At 38.0% G+C, this 16655-nt stretch overlaps 1 long non-coding RNA gene across 1 annotated transcript in view; it reads right to left on the bottom strand.

Annotated features, from left to right (window-relative positions):
• The window catches only part of LOC101049871 (uncharacterized), a 57070-nt gene extending 49687 nt beyond the window's left edge, over window positions 1-7383 (bottom strand). The window contains exon 1 of the long non-coding RNA XR_012516191.1: window positions 7321-7383. This is a non-coding gene — a long non-coding RNA (uncharacterized LOC101049871). The remainder of the gene's footprint in view (window positions 1-7320) is intronic.
• Between the last annotated feature and the right edge of the window lie 9272 nt (window positions 7384-16655).

A 16655-nucleotide genomic window follows, 5' to 3' on the forward strand; every position in this document is an offset into this window, starting at 1 on the left:
AGTCTTAGAGGTTATTGTGAGAATCAAGCAATAAAATACATGTCAAGCACCTGGTTAAAAAGTAGTATTTTGAGTTTTGGTCCTACACAGTTTCCTTTTTTTCTTTCATTAGCTGTGTCCCTATGCCCAGGATTCAAAGAGAGAAAGCTAAGTGGGCTTTTGAATAATTTCCACTTATTTTAATGCAGAGAGAGATCTAGTTCCAAATATGTGGAGCAGTATTTTCCTAAGGCTGCAGTGTGTCAGAAAAAGGCCATACTGAGTCATTGTTTTCTGAAGCCAAGAGAGGAGATTGAGTGACGGATGCTGATGGGCCGCCTAAAATAATATTTCATTCTTGTCATCCTTAGGCAGTTTAAGACCAAGTGCTTTTGGGCAGATCTACAGTTTCCCTCTCGGTTTGGGAGAACAAAGCTTTTGTTATTTATGTTCTTAAACAACAGCGCTTTGTCCTATACTCAGGAGCATGCAAAGCAAAGGGAAGATTTCCTGAAGGGCCATCCCATTTATGGTGAGGAGTGAGCCCAAGTGGTAAGTAGACATACTCAGCTCCAACCATTTGCAGAGGGCCCACATTAACAGCAAAAGGAAATAGACAAGACTCAGGTTTGGGATTCAGTTCTCTGATATTGTGCCACAGTTGGTGGACTCAGCCATTCTGAAACTCCCCGTTCACGTGGGGCCTGCTTTGCTGTACCAAACAAATAGCCTTGTTTTGCTTTCCATGTCTGAGGCAGAAAAATGAAAATGGCAATGTTTTGAGTTATTTTTACATTGGGAATTTCTGGTCCATAGATAATTATTTCAGATATCCCTGTGTAATCTTTTCAGAGCTCTTGAAACTGTGGAATAGGGCATAATTAGGGCTCAAGAGATTTCATTAATGGTTAAATGATAATTAGAAGGACAGGTACTGTATCCCTCTTATTTCTCTTCCTGCACTAAAACAACTTCTGGCTTGCTACCATACTGCCGCACCCATGTACAATTTTCACTTAGCAAAAGGTCGAGTCTAAATAGAGTCTATGAAGTTGGGACTGATTCTGATTGCTAATAATGCTAGCTAGTAAGCACTGACAACTTGTTCCAGGCTTTCTGTTAAGTAGTCTGCATGTACTGTCTCAAAGATTCTCAAGGTGTGGTCCATAGATCACTGGCTTTAAACATTGACGGGTGGTGGTGGGCGTGGGCAATGAAAAGGCAGATTCCCAGATTCTACTCTAGAGCCATGGGATCAGCATTCTGTAGTGAGAGCCAGGGATCTATCATTTTAGCAGGTGCCTTGGGTCATCCTTATGCACATGATGTTCAAGAGCCACTGTGTGATTTCCCAGTACAAGTGTGACTCAGTGTAATCTGCTTTCTTTCCACTCCTCTGATTTCTGTGTGCAAATTCTCATGACAAAAGTTAGACAAAGTATTATGGACTGTAAGATATAGAGCAACTCATGTCTCTTTCAGTTGCTGGTGATTACAAATTGCTTTTGAGGTACTATGTGTGATATTTATCTCTATTTGGGAGGGTTAAATAAGTGAGAACTCTTTCCTTGCTTAGTGGTGGCCTGTGCTCTGGAGGTAGAGAGGGGGCCATGAAGGTGGTACTTACAGGTGTTATACAGGTTGTATAATCACGATGGTGACCTTGCATGGAGAAGGGAATGCTTGGCCTTTTCCTTGGCCCAGGGCTGTGCAAATAGGGCTGGCCCACTTCTGAGAGGGGAAGGTAGCGGATATGCAGGTGTGATTCCCTAGGGCCCAGAAAGGCCTGCCTACCTTCTGTCTTTGTTGTCATGCTTCATGAGGCCTGAAATATTCATTGGTAGTTATTTCTCTGGTTCTCAGTTTAGTTCTAGAAAATCCCTATTGAAATGAAATGCCACTTGGAAGATAGCAGGAACATTTACTCATATTTTCACAGACTGGTTTAATCTGCTGCTCTGGGGATGGCACACAAAAAGATTTACCTGATGGGAGGAAGGATAGGCCCCTTTGTGGGCCACAAAGAAGAAACTGGGGACCCCAGGGAGACTATTTTTGGGGAGGAGTAAGAAAGGCTCTAAAGACAAACTGGACCTGTGTCACAATTCTGACGGCTGTCTTCCAGAAAACACTGTCTCCTGAAATTCTCCAGCCTCTTCCATCATTTTCCTTTTAGTGAATGTCCAGTACTGAGGAGCTGTCCCCATGGTCACAGGACTGCACTGCAGCAGTGCTGCCGGTGGTGAGAGTCAGTGGCACAAGAGGCTCTGGGAGGGAATCTTTATGTCGGATTCTGTAGCTGCACCAGCAGAGGGGGAAGAGGCAGATAATTACCCATCTCTGAGTCTGAGATACCCTCTACCCCCAATGCATTCTTCTGCCAGGAGTAGCATAATTCCAATAAATGAGACTTAGCCTAGCTCATTCAACTCCTTGCCAGGCTCCATGCAAATCTTTCAAATATACAATCAATTCTAGGGACTACGTTGGGCTCCTCTGCATTTCTTTATCAACATCTTGAGAAGGACTAGAGATGATTCCTAATGGTTTGGAATCATCAAAACTTATATGTGGGTCCAATAAGTTTGGACCAAGAGTTTGCCTGTGGGTCCAATAAACCTCAACATTTGACTTTATTGGAATTTTGATCTTGCAGAAAGTACCCTATGTTTCAATATTACAGCATTTTTTTGTTAAACTGAAAATATCCCTCACTTTTTCCAATGTCTATTTGTCCTCTAGTGCTAATTTATGTGGTAAGTGGTACTGATTCATTAATTTGCTCAGCAGGGAGTAAACATCTTCCCTGGAGAGGAGGTGGCTGGGAAGGGATTTCCAGTGAAGGAACTCATTTTTCTTGGTCTTCCTGGTGGGTGCTGGGGAAGGGTGTGCAGTTAGAGGGGCTGCATTTGCAGAAAAATGGCTGCGTGTGTTGGGGCTCTCAGGAATAGGAAGCAGATAGGTGCAGCGGGTGGGTGTTCGCGTGACAGTGGGAGGAGATAAGGACGAAGACCACCCATAAGTAGTGAATGAATGAATGAATGAATGGTTGTGTATAGAAGTCCATACTCTTTCTCTAGGGTGGCTGTTCCTTCACCAAGCAGACTCTGTTCTTTCTTCTGCTGCTTCTTAGTGAGCATAAGACTCAGGACACTCTGGGTTAGTGTCCTTGCATGACACAGCAAAAAGCAGGGCAGGGTTAAAAGTGTCAAATGAGACCAGGCAAAAAACTGATAATTAACAGTGACCGACATACCTCACTGTGCTGTTACCTTATAGGCCTTAAGGCAAAATCTTACTTACAAATAGTTGAAATGCAATATGTGATGTGAGTAGACACATTTCGCCACATCTGGCAGTACATTAATTCACCTTCAGTTTTGATATTGTGTATGTTTATTGCAGCAAGCTTAATCCTAACAAAAATCACCATTTTATTTTATTTTAATTTATTTACTTCTGTTTTTAAAATGTTTTCTTTGAGATAGGATCTCACTCCATCACCGAGGTTGGAGTGCAATGACACAACCATAGCTCACTGCCGCCTCCAACTCCTGGACTCAAATCATCCTCCCACCTCAGCCTCCCAAGTAGCTGGGACTACAGGTATGTACTACCATGCCCAACTATTTATTTATTTATTTATACTTTTTTTTCAGAGATGGGGTCTTGCTATGTTGCCCAGGCTGGTCTCAAACTCCTGGACTCAAGTGACTCTCCTGCCTTGGCCTTCTAAAAAGCTAGGATAACAGGGGCTAGCCACCATGCCTAGCTGACAGTTTTCTTTTAATGAGCAGTCACTATCTAATAGATTTAGTTCTAAGCATGTATTTGCCCGTTTAATCTTCACACCAGTCTAAGCGGTAGTTACCATATGTGGCACCCTTCTGTATAGGAGGAAACAGAGGCATAATGCTGTTAAGTAGCTTGCTCAAGGTCCAACAATTAAGAGTCAGAGCTGGGATTTGAACCCAGGTAGCCTGACTCCAGAGTTTCTACCAACCACCATGTTATACCGCTTTACATGTTGTTTGAAGCAAAGAAGTGGTTTTAGCATCAAATATTAAGAATGTACTCCACACATTTGTCTTATTAAATGTAATTGCCAGTTTTTGTATATGTCATTGCCTTAATGCTTTTGAGAAACTTAGACAAAGAGCAAGACCATAAATAAATGGATCCTTTTGTTCAGGTCTCATTACCTAGAAGAGTTTTGACTACAATGTATGAGTACCAAAGGTTGATGGTTTATGTTAATTTTAAGTGTAATATATTTTAGAATTTTCTCACATGCATTATTAGAATGATTTCATGTTTATGACCTTAGGAGAAGATGATTTAAACAATAATAACCACAACAAAATACAACAAAAAATTTCCCCCGTGCCAAGAGCAAATTTTAATTTGAGATCCATTTGTCCAGATAAAATATTTTGTTATCTGAAACAAGAACATGAGCTTTATCCTTATAGTGACCATAAACTCCCATCTCTAGTATCATGATTTTTAATTTGAATTAAAACTTTTTTTTTTTTTTTTGCTTTGTTAAGGTGAGGCAGGCCTTCTTGCTGACATTTTAAAAAGCAACTATTTTTATTTCGGTTTACTCTATAAGGCACTGGCTCCAACTGTCAGCATTGAAACTGTCAGCAGTTCCCTACCAGGAAACTGGTTCCAAGGTCTAGGGTTTCCTTAGGTAGAGGCTGGTACTATGAAAATAATGGGACTATTTATCCATGTCACCTGGAGTGGAGGTAATACCTTGCTAGTCTTAGTTGCTTTGACATGTTAACATGATGGGTCTGAATGTTTTCTGTAGTTTACTCATGAGTGACTTTTTTAGCTTACATAAATAGCAAGACCAGACAAATTAACTTATGGACCTAGAAATGATTCTTGGCCCAGATTTTGAAACACTTTTCAGTTTACCATAGTTGCTCTAATACTTGAGAGTTGCTGACAGTGCTTGCTTCAGAAAAAGTTTTACTTTCTTGAGCAACTTTTCTTTTGTTGGCATCATCTTAATTCTTGTTTGTGGGGTTGAGATGAAGGAAATATGAGCAAAGACTGCACTCAGCTATTTGGATGACCCTTGTGTACCATGAACTTCTTAGACACTACCTGATGTGATCACCAGAAAACATTAATTGATCGTGATAATAGGAGATAGTCTCTCTAGCCAGAACTTGCTAATACAAGTCTTGATGAATTGAGAATGATGCCTGCAGGAAGCAGACTCTGACATGGTACATTAATAATTTTAGGCAAAAGAAGACAATGGTATTAATATGTATATTTTTTAGTTTCCTCTTCCATTGCTTTGTTTTGCACAGGGCAAAGTAAAGAAATGTACACAGCGTATTATGGTGGCCCAGGGTGGATAATAATGAGACACGGTTTCCTTTGTTTCAGGGTGAGGTGGCCCCTGATATGGGACAGCTCCAAGTATTAGTGTATTTCAATCCCCAGAGACATGTCAAGTCTCAGTAACATGTTTCAGGTTATCATGATTATTATAATTATAGGAGGGGAAGGCAGTGGTGGTCTCTTGGGAAGTTCTCATCATGAATGTGTTTTGGAGTGAACATTACTTACTAACAGATGATCAGCTTGAAGTTGAGTCAAACAAAACTTGCAGAGTTTGTAAGGGTCAGAGAGCCAGGGGACAGTCTGTAACTCAGTTGTATGTTGACACACAGAATGGACAAAAGCTGTGAAAGCTTCAACTCAAATGACTTTGTGGATGATTGTTGGTGATTGTCTTGGGCAGTAAGATAGTTTTCTTCAAAGTTGCAGGAGGTGAAGTCTTCCTATGGGAAATTTCTGGACCAGAATACAAATGAAATGGCTTAGATGCCTCAGTTTGGAGTATTCTTGGCCTTGTCTGTCAACAAATGGAGATTTGAACATGGGAATTGAAGGGGATTTTAATGAAATTTTATTAAGGAGATGAGAAGCAGGGAGTCTGTGTTGAAAATTCAATACAAGGCTTGTTTTCCATCTCAGTCTGGATAATAATCTACGTTATCTTTGACTAAAGGGAGTAACAATCCTAACAACCTGGCTTCCTTAGAAGTTTCCATTCTCACATAGTCACCGAAGGCAGCAACACTGTCAAATAAACAAAGGTTTAATTAAATAAAAACTATTTAAACAGAGCAGAAATATTCTTCCCTGGCTAGCTACAGATTGGGCAATTCAAAGAACATACCCTGAGGGGAAATTGCCAATGGATTACTTTTTCTGTTTTCTGTCTACCGCCATGTTTTTCTTTCTGGTGTCAAATCTCAAGTTGAATTCAGTCAATTATCTACAGCCAACAAAAAGTGCATAAATGTCTCTTTTGTTATTGTTTATATTTCACCACTAAACAAAGCAAGTTTTTCTTCCCAGCTTCTTCCCTTAGGAGCTTATAAGTTCAATGACACAAATAAAATATTATGTACATTCTACTGTCACTATGAAAGCATATGGATTGATTTAGTTATGTACCAGTTTATTGCCAAGGTTTTTTTGTTGCTAATGTTACACTTGCTACAAAATTTATTAAAGAAACATAATTTGCTGAGGATTTGGGAGGATCTGTCATTGGGTTAAGTACATTAAGTATCTAAGGGGTGTGGTGTTTGGGTTATGTGTATGTCAGTTTCATATTTTTTTTTCTTTCTTATTTTAGTTGCCTCTTTAATAATTTTGACTTTAAAATGTTTTCCACAGATCCTTTAATAACTGCAAATGTAGAAGTATGGTGTAACAAGTAGCTGGTATAACAAACACTAAAGTGTAATGGGAAATAAGGCTAATATTGAAAAGAAAACAAAAAAATCCTGGGGCAGGGGAGCAGTATTGATTCTTTCTTAGGATTCTTAAGATTCTCTGTCCAGACCCTCCTACCAGGGAACATTCTTATGTGGTCTAAGTGTCAAAGGCCAGAGGAGCTGGGCAGTAACTTATCTTCCCAATTTTCTCTCTGAGCATAGATATTTGCTTTAAGAAACAAAAAACTTTTAACTGCTCCTGAAACTCATCCCCCTCTTCCCTGTCTCAGCCCCGTTGCCTCTTGTTTCTGTGGGTGGGTGAAAAGCTGACCCATCTGAAAAGGTAGCTCTGAAACTGTTCTGGAACATCCTCTATTTTCCTCCACAAATGATCATTTTCAAGTTTATTTCAGAAACATTAATTCTCCCCCTCCTCAGACTTAATAACAAATGATCCTCCACACAATTGAAATAGAAAAAGATAAAATAAAATCGAAGCATATCTAGTTGCCTCAGCGACTTCATGCTTATCATTTTCAGTCAGCATTATTCTACTAAAAATAAAAAGAAAGATGAAAATTACCTCTGGCGTTCGCTGCCGTGCCTGCCCTTTGGTTTCTGGGACGCCTGGGATCCTGGAGCGCCGGCACAGCTGGGATTGCCAAGCCGGGGAGAGATCTTGCTCAGGTGTAGCTGTGTTTTCCCCAGAACACCTTCCTCTTCCCCTCTGACAAGGAATCTGTGATTTTCCTCCGGCCTTTAGAGGCAAAGTGCTTCCAGATAAGTAGATTAATGTGTAGAATACCTCATCTGCGTTGTTCCAGTGCAGCCCTTTCAGCTTTCCAGAGCCAGTTAGACTTGTTATGAGGAGCTAAGTGATTGGCTGGCTCTGGAGCTCAGTTTCATAGATTATAGCCCAGCGTACGAGAGGCACGAGTCCTCTAGTTGCCGTATCCAGAGGCCTGCCAGTTCCTGCCTTAATGCATATGTAGTCGTAATTGAGTTCTGACACGGCCTTGGATGTTTCTGTCCTAAATAGCTGACATTGCATCTTCAAGACTGTGTGAGTAATCCTGACTTTTTTTTTTTTTTTTTTTTTTTTTTTTTTTTTCTAAGCTCAGTAAATTAATTACATGCCCTGGGAGGGAGTGATTGTAAGCAGAAAATACTGAACTAGCAGATGATTCGTTTTTAAGGTGCTGTACAATGTGTATCAAGTTCAAGGCGAGGAATCTGAAAGCTTCTAAGACCTGGCAGGGTTATTCCAGCTTTGTGCCATGAATCACAGTCAAGCTGCATTTTGAAGGAGGCTGTTTGATGCGTTTGCTAACTCTGTTTGTATTATGGGGTCAGTAAAGTGACAAAGGTCCAACAGGAGCAGGTTAAAGCAGGATGCTGGGATCAAAGCAGTAGCTTAGAGAGCTCTTGAGTCAGGCAAGTTTTAAGGTTTCCCCTCCCCTACTATCTCAGTCCAAAACTGAGAGCGAGCAGCAAATGTCATAACAAATGCTTTAGGGACATGGGTACACAGCAGATAGAGCACAGAAAAAGGAGAAATGTAAAATGACGGCAGCAATACTTTTCTTCACTGTAATCTGAAGCCAGCTGAAGACATACGCTATGAATAACTAGAACATATTTGTATGAACAAAAATGCTCTTCAGTGGTTCTGTTTCTGTGGTAGAGGGCTGAATGAAAAACCATGAGCTTGTTTTAAAAAGCCTTATAAAAAGTACGTTAAACACATACAGACAACCATAACAGAAGAAAAGTATGTGGATTGGAATTTGGGATTGGAACAGATCAAATTAAACTAGAGAAGCCGTTGTTAGGTTTGTGTGATTGCTGAGGGTAACTTCTGTTGCTGACAGGTTTAGGATAAAGCTGAAGCAGATTGAAGTGAAAAACTAGAAAACATCAGCATTTCATTACCTTCTATAGCATATGCTGCAGGATAGAATTAACACTGAGTATAGACTGGTAAATGTGAGCAGTTTACTTTTTCCTTTTAAATCATTATTGATTTCTCTTAGCCTATCATAAAAAATAATAGGACTTCTGCCTATGAAATTAGTGCTTAGAAATATTTTTCTTCCTCCCAAATAATTTTTATACTTTTTCTCAATACAACACAAAGCTAGATCATTTCAAAAAAAATTTTTGGGTTGTTTTTCAAGCTGCTTTTTGTCTAATTTTTCCTCTTTACATGTATAGATACAAGTGTACATTTGTGCTATGTATGACTCTCAAACATAAATCATTACAACAGTTTTAAAAATCACAGATTCCTGTGGCAAATATAAACTTCTAATGGCTACAGTTGGTAATTACTTGCCAATTCCTATAAAAATAACATTAGTAGTTTATTTTTGGTTGCACCCATTTAAACAACTTGCATGATTTAGCCAGTAGTAGAAAAATATTAGTTGTGGCTTTGCATAATTTTGTGTTAAGATCACACTGGAAATGCAAAGTTTTGTTGTTAAAAATGTTTTTGCTGGCTGGGCACGGTGGCTCATGCCTGTAATCCCAGGACTTTGGGAAGTTGAGGCAGGTGGATCACCTGAGGTCAGGAGCTTAAGACCAGCCTGATCAACATGGAGAAACCCCGTCTCTATTAAAAATACAAAATTAGCTGGGTGTGGTGGCGCATGCCTGTAATCCCAGCTACTCAGGAGGCTGAGGCAGGAGAATTGCTTGAACCTGGCAGGCGGAGGTTGCGGTGAGCTGAGATCACGCCATCACACTCCTTCCTGGGCAACAAAAATGAAATTTGGTCTAAATTTTTTTTTTTTTTTTTTTTTTTTTGCTGTCTGAAATATTACTCCCTTCTAGATCATACCAATGAATGAAGTTTATAAAAAGAAAAGTAGCCAACATAGACTCCTTTTCTGTATCAACCAAATATATGCAAAATAGATTTTTAAAAATGTAATTTCAATACATTCCTTTAGAAACACATTTACTTTAATGAAGAAACGGTATAATAAGTTCATTTATTGACCCAAAATAGCAAGTTGATTTATTGAGTTTTTGTAGCCATAGACACAAATAGTACTGTTGGCTCATTCTTAGCTATACATTCCTAACTTAGTGGAAGAAAGCAGTGCATCTATAAAAGAAATATAATCCAATCCCTCAAGATGGTTTGGAGCCCATCTAGGAGGAGTAAGTGGTGGAGTGGAAGCTACTTTATCTGAATTAACTCCTGACTTCAGCTCAGCTCTTCTTTTTCCTTGGGTCCATGTGGCTCACTTGGTGTGGTATTCACATCTTCCCCCACCTTTTCTGGCCTTCTTTATTTACATTACCTTGCTTGGGCCCTTAGTGACATGAATCACATAAAAATGCTTAATTATCAAACATTAATCAGCTGCCTATAGAATTCAGAGGGTGTTTAAAAACAAGGCTCAGGGAAATGCTGGTGGGTATATCCTAGGAGTATTTATGTCTTGCATCAGTACTTTCCTCTGGGACCTCCATCTCTTTAGTTCTCCCTGAGATACCAGAGTCACATCTCTTACTTGTGAAAGAACACGGCTTTAAGAAAAGGAGTCAAGAGGCACCAGGTGGACAGTGGGCTGGGGGCAAGGCATGGTGAAGAAAGCAAAAAAAAATCTCCCAAACAGCAATAGTTGATCTTTCTTCCATCCACTCCTCTCAATTTTCTAAAGCCATTTTTGTCTAACTGTGGAAGTTCTTTTGCAGATAAGGTTCTGTAAAACTATGCATATCTGCCATAGACAGATGGATTTGACAAAAGATGTATCCAAAAAGGAATGTATCACATCATGAACTTGCTAAGTGTTCATGAATACACACTGGCATTTGGAGACTATTAACACTACCTACTGAAGTAATGACATAAATCCAAACTGAAAAAAATATTATTTCTTGATTGAATTACATTTTCCAGTGGGTTTTTTTTTTTTTTTTTTTTGGCAAATTTTGTTTTTGGAAAACTTGCTTTTCCTTCCAACGTTTTTCCTGTGTTATATATAGGACTGATTTGATTGCTTCATCTTGCCCAAGAATTTAATTATTCTTACTTGATGTTTTCAAAAGAATTGCTGTCTACCTTGAGCATGTTTTTAAAAAAGCAGGAAAAAAAAAAAAACAAATGAAACAAATGTTTCCCTTCCCAAGGAAAAGCTCACCACCAAGGAGTTAAACGCCTTAGATTTAAGTCCTCCTGTTGTCGAGCTAGACACTGGTGGAGGAGGAGCTTTCATTTAATTTCAAGACAATCAATGATTCCAACTTAATTATAACTGTGTTCTTCTAATTTCTGATTTAAAGAAGCAGAATATTTTGGTGAATTAATCATGAAGTCAGTGGGACCATGCTCAGGCTATGAAACGTTTTTTAAGCCTCAGTCTCCAGGTCTGTAAAATGAAAATAATGATATATATTCTGGTATTTTACTGGATTGGTGAATATCCACATCACAACGAGAAAGTGCTTGTCAAAGAACACTGTAATATGTAATTTGTAATTTGTAATGTGGTGTATACCTACACTCTTATTATGACTGTAGCTCATTATATACCCAGTAATGGACAAAACTTCTGAAGCAATGAAAATCTTCAGTGTTTGATCTTAATGTTATGAAGGCTTTTGGAGCTTTAATGCTGATCCATCTATTACTTGAGTATTAAAAATACCATTAGGTTCACTGTGATAAATGACTGTGGCATTGTATGTGAGAACATATTTCAAAAACCTCCACATGCCATATTAATGTTACATACTGCAACAATTATCAGCATATTAATAAAATTGTTTGCAAATTTTCAATTTTTAAAATGGAAAATGTCAGATATATTATTGATTAGATTGACTAACTTTATAAGCTATGCTTGCTTCTCTCAAACAGGATGAATGTTCTTGTTGGTTAAGCTAGTGCCGTAATTTTCTTTCCACTTAGATACAGCACTAAGCCAATAGTTAGATAAGCATTCCTTCACAGCCTACATTTAGAACTGCCAATGACGAAGTTTTGGAGGACATATTTTCCTCACAGGAAAAAGTGCGTTAGGAAATTTAGACTGACAGATGTTCTTGCTTTTTTTTTTTTTTTAATTCGTGTCTTGACTCTCATTATTAAATTTTGCTAAGGAAATAATCATCTAGGTTTTAAGGTGATGCTTACTCCTAGTAGGTCTTTTCATTTGTGGGATAAAATGGTCAAAATGACTTTCTGAATGATTTGAAAGATCAATTCGCAATTTTGAATTCCAAATTTTTAGGTGAAATGCTTTGAAAAATCATTATCCTTTTTGGAATTAATGTCCACAGCTGCATCCTACATTTCAGTGGTTTGAGTTCACTGCTGTTATAAGTTTGATGATTTCCTAATAGCAATATAGGTTAGGCTAAAGCAGTTACCCACTTCACCTGTTGAGCCCTTCTTTAAAAAATAGATGAAATTATAGACGAATCATGATAAGTAAAACATACTAAAATGGGATGGATTCTTTCCCACTTTTATCTCACACAGCTCACCCGGAAATTGATGAGGGAACTTCTAGGAGTGAAAAAATTTCATTTGTAGTACTATTTGGAAACCGGTTCTAGGACCATTGACCTGACTTTTTGTGTCTTTGGTCATGTAATAGGACACTTCTTCAGTAATTTAAAACTATAGTGAAATAATGTGTGGTTTTGTTTTTAACTTCTCAATAAGATTTTATTTATTTAGCAAAAATCAGGAGGTAGGTGCTAGAAACACAAAGATGAACAAGTCATGGTTTCCTCAAGGAGCTTGTAACCTAGTAGACATTTGTTTTGTGTTTGCAGAACTTTTAGGATAATTCTCAAAGAAGAAGGGTTATTTATGAGGTTGCTACTCTTCTCCTCAAAATACTTAACTATGTTAATAATGGAGTGACCAATCTGTAGTATATACAAAAAGTGCTGGATAGAAATTATTAATTTTCCTAGCTGGGCGTGGTGGCTCACGTCTGTGGTCCCAGCTACTGGGATGCTGAGGTGGGAGGATCACTTAAGCCTGGCAGGTCCAGGCTGCAGTGAGCCATGATTGCAGCACAGCATTCCAGGCTGGGTGGGCAACAGAGTGAGGCCCTATCTTCCACCCACCCCAAAAAAAGAAATATACACATTTTTAAATAAAATTTTACTTTTTAGAGTCTCCAACCTTATTTAGTTCTGTCACCATATTTTACAAAGAAGTGGTGGAAGCAAGATGTTATCAGGTTTAAGTTCCCTATAGAGTAGGTCTGAGACAGGAACCTCGAGTACCTGAAGTTAGAATCCAGATCTCTGCCCTTTCAGTTCAGGATGTACTGACAATATATATTGCTACTAAAAATTGCAAAAACAAAACTTATAAGCTTCTGTATATTTTGCAGCTAGGACAATTATCTACAAACATCATATTTAATAGAAGATATGTGAATAATATCTAAGATATACAATGATGATCTAAAATCTAAAATCAACAAGAAAGGAATTAAGTTGCACCATTCCAGGAAATATATTTCCAGATCTTTAGATATCCTTATTAGCTTCTGCATGTTAGTTTTGGTAATGTTAGCTGCTATAACATAAAATCTGAAATCTTGTTGACTTCACTGAGAAGTTTATTTTTCATGCAGTCAAAGCCTAAAGTTAGTATTCTTTTTTTTTTTTTTCTTTTTTCTTTTTTTTTTGAGATGGAGTTTCGCTCTTGTTACCCAGGCTGGAGTGCAATGGCGCTATCTTGGCTCACCGCAACCTCCGCCTAAAGTTAGTATTCTTATGGGCAGATTCTTCTCATTCATTGAAGTGGTGTTCTTGTGACTCCACACTTATCATCTTGTTGTCACGACCAGCTTCCTGGTCCCTGTGCTTTGGCAAAGAAGAAAACTCATAGAAGGCTGCTACTGGCCAGAGCTTGGTCACATGGCCCCATATAGTGAAAGGGAAGCTGGCGCTTTAGTCCTGTTTGTGTCTGGGAAGAATAGAAAGTTGGTTTGGTGATTGTCTTAGTTCAGGCTGCTGTTAATAAAGTATCATTGACTGGATGGTTTATAAACAACAGACATTCATTTACTTTTTTACTGTTCTGGAGGCTGGAATTCTGAGGTCAGTGTGGCAGCCTCATCAAGTTCTAATGAGAGCGGTCTGTGTTGCAGGTGGCTGACTTCTAGTATCTTCACATGGTAGAAAGAGACTGAGCTAACTCTCTGGCCTCTTCTTATAAAGGCATGAATCCCATTCCTGGTGCCTTCACTTTCATGACCTAATTACCTTCCAAAGACGCCATCTCCAAACACCATCAGATTGGGAATTAGATCTCAGCATATGAATTTTGGGGAGATGTAAACATTCAGCCCACAACAATGATCAACTAAGCAATTAATGCCATACTGTTTTTTCTCTTCTCTTTCCTTCCTGTTCTTCAGTATGTCTATGTGGAATGTATGCCTCATAACCAATAAGGTAATGAAAAAAATTATAATATTAACTATCTGGAAGAAATTAGAAAAATGATTTTACTGTTAAATTCTTGATCCATATGTTAAAAAATTTCCAAAGCTATTAAAATATCACTGAACATTGTGATTACAGATATTGCTGTGATTTAATACTTATGTCTTATAGTGAAAAAGTTTCCTGGGATATTTTTCTCTGCCTCACCCGTCCTCTTCTATGTCAAGTATTTGAATTCTTTGCTTTGTAGTTTTATAAAAAGGTGGGGAGAAAATGAAAAATAGTCAATGAAGGTGAAATGGCTAATCAAAATTCATCCATTCCCCATAGTTCCTTGGATAGTTTATAAACTTTGCAGTAAATGCTAACCTTTTTGTTGGGGAAAACTGCTATAAGTGTACAAGTAGGTTCTGGAGAAATTTTTTCTTGCATGCTTGGTGCAGTTAATGTAAGCTTGGTTTGTGGCTTCTCTGTTTTTTAGAAGCTAAAAGATTTTCCCCCACTCACTTCTAGGGATCAACAAAGGTATTTATATCACAAATAAAAAGAACGCAGTTGCCTACTCAATTTTTTTTGTCAGATTATTCTATTTAAAAAATCTCTCCAAATCTGTTAATTTTCTTGTAATAAAACATCAGGTTTCAATAAAAGTCATGGACCTGCCAAACCAATTTTAGTCCTTTACCTTGAATATATTAGGTTTCAATATTTTTGTTGGGTGTTAAGCCAATCATAACCTGAGCTGTTTAAACAACAAAATTACTTTCCTCCATATAAACCAAATTTACAATACAGCTATTTAAGAAATAAAGACAACAAATAGAAACCATTTTAATCTTAATATCCTGACCTAAAAAATAGAACACTAACTCATGTAACATTCTCATATTTATCTGATTAGACTAGGAATGCCTAAAAAGAATTTTCCCATAACTCCATTTACTTGTTGTTTATTTCCCTGGTTCATTCCAAAAACAATTTTAAATACAACACTGAAGAGTAAAATATGCTCCATCTAACAATCTGAGCAATCTTCTTATTTTGGTGAAACTGAACAATAATAATAGACACTTGCATTCCTTACTCTGAGGCATTGAAAAACACTGACATATTTCAGTTTTTAGAATCTGAAGATTATATTCTATTTAAGAGAGATTTTAAGTATATTTATTAAATTTTCTAGTCTTTGAACTAAGGCAGTCCACATATGGGTATAAAGTAATGACTCAGCATAGTATAGCAATTATTGGTGCGATAGGTTGGTGCAAAAATAATTGTGTTTTTTGTCATTAAAGTGGCAAAAACTGCGATTACTTTTGCATCAGCCTAGAACTCTGTGGTCTCTGGAGCCAGATTGCTTGGGTTCAGATTCCAGCTCTGCCACTTTGTACCTGAATTATCTGGACAAATTAATTAATCTCCATGTATCTCCATTTAATTATCTGGAAAATGGGATAATAATAGTACCTCCCTGGTTCAGTTGTTGTGGGGATTAAGTACAATAATATTAATTAAATACAAAAATGCTTTACATTTTATGTATATTAATTCCAAAATTACTTGGACTGATGCATGTCTCATAGTGCTTTATAAATGTTTGTCATCTTATTATCTGGGGAATTGATTATTTCACAAGACATATTTTCTAGATAGCTGAAGTTTATTCAGTCAGTTTCAAAACTTCTAGATGTAGCCAATTTTCTTGGGCCTTTCCAAATGGATCCCTGCGTCTCTGTTTCTTCTGTTTTAGAGAGGTGAAATGGAATCTTCTTTGATGATACTGATTGAGGCGATACTGAGATGATTAAGAGGACAAGAAGGGTTTAGGGAGTGTTTGTGCCTAAACTAACTGGCCCAGACTGCTCTACGGCTTTAGTCCTCTGGCGACGTTCCAGGGGTTTGGACTTCAGTCTACTGGCCTATACTAGCACCCTTGCTTTGAAATTCCTGCTCCTATTTTGCTGTAGGCTATAAGCAAGAAAATAACCTACTTTCTAAAAACTACATATAAAATGAGAGAATAGGTGTCACTCAGGGTGTCAGTTCTCTCCTAAGAGTAAATAAAACATGACTGAATTTTTTCCTTCTGGGTGAGGGTTATGTTTTTTTTTTCGTTTGTTTGTTTTTTGTTTTTTTCAAAGACAAGATTTCACCATATTGGTCAGGCTGGTCTTGAACTCCTGACCTCAGGTGATCCACCCACCTTGGCCTCCGAAGTGCTTGGATTACAGGTGTGAGCCACCACGCCCGGTGAGGGTTATGTTTTAGAGCAAGGGTTGGCAAACTACTGCTTCTTTGGGCCAAATTTGTTTTTCGTAAACAAAGTTTTACTGGAACACAGCCATGCTCATTTGTTTACATATCATCTACTGCTGCTTTCAGACACTGTAAGGGCAGAGTTGCGTAGTTGCTACAGAGACCATATGGCCTGTATAGCCTAAAGTATTTAATATCTGAACTTTTACCAAAGAGTTTACCAAACCC

This window comes from Saimiri boliviensis, chromosome 1 (genome assembly GCF_048565385.1).
Source record: "Saimiri boliviensis isolate mSaiBol1 chromosome 1, mSaiBol1.pri, whole genome shotgun sequence".
In the NCBI taxonomy this organism is placed as follows: Eukaryota; Metazoa; Chordata; class Mammalia; order Primates; family Cebidae; genus Saimiri; species Saimiri boliviensis.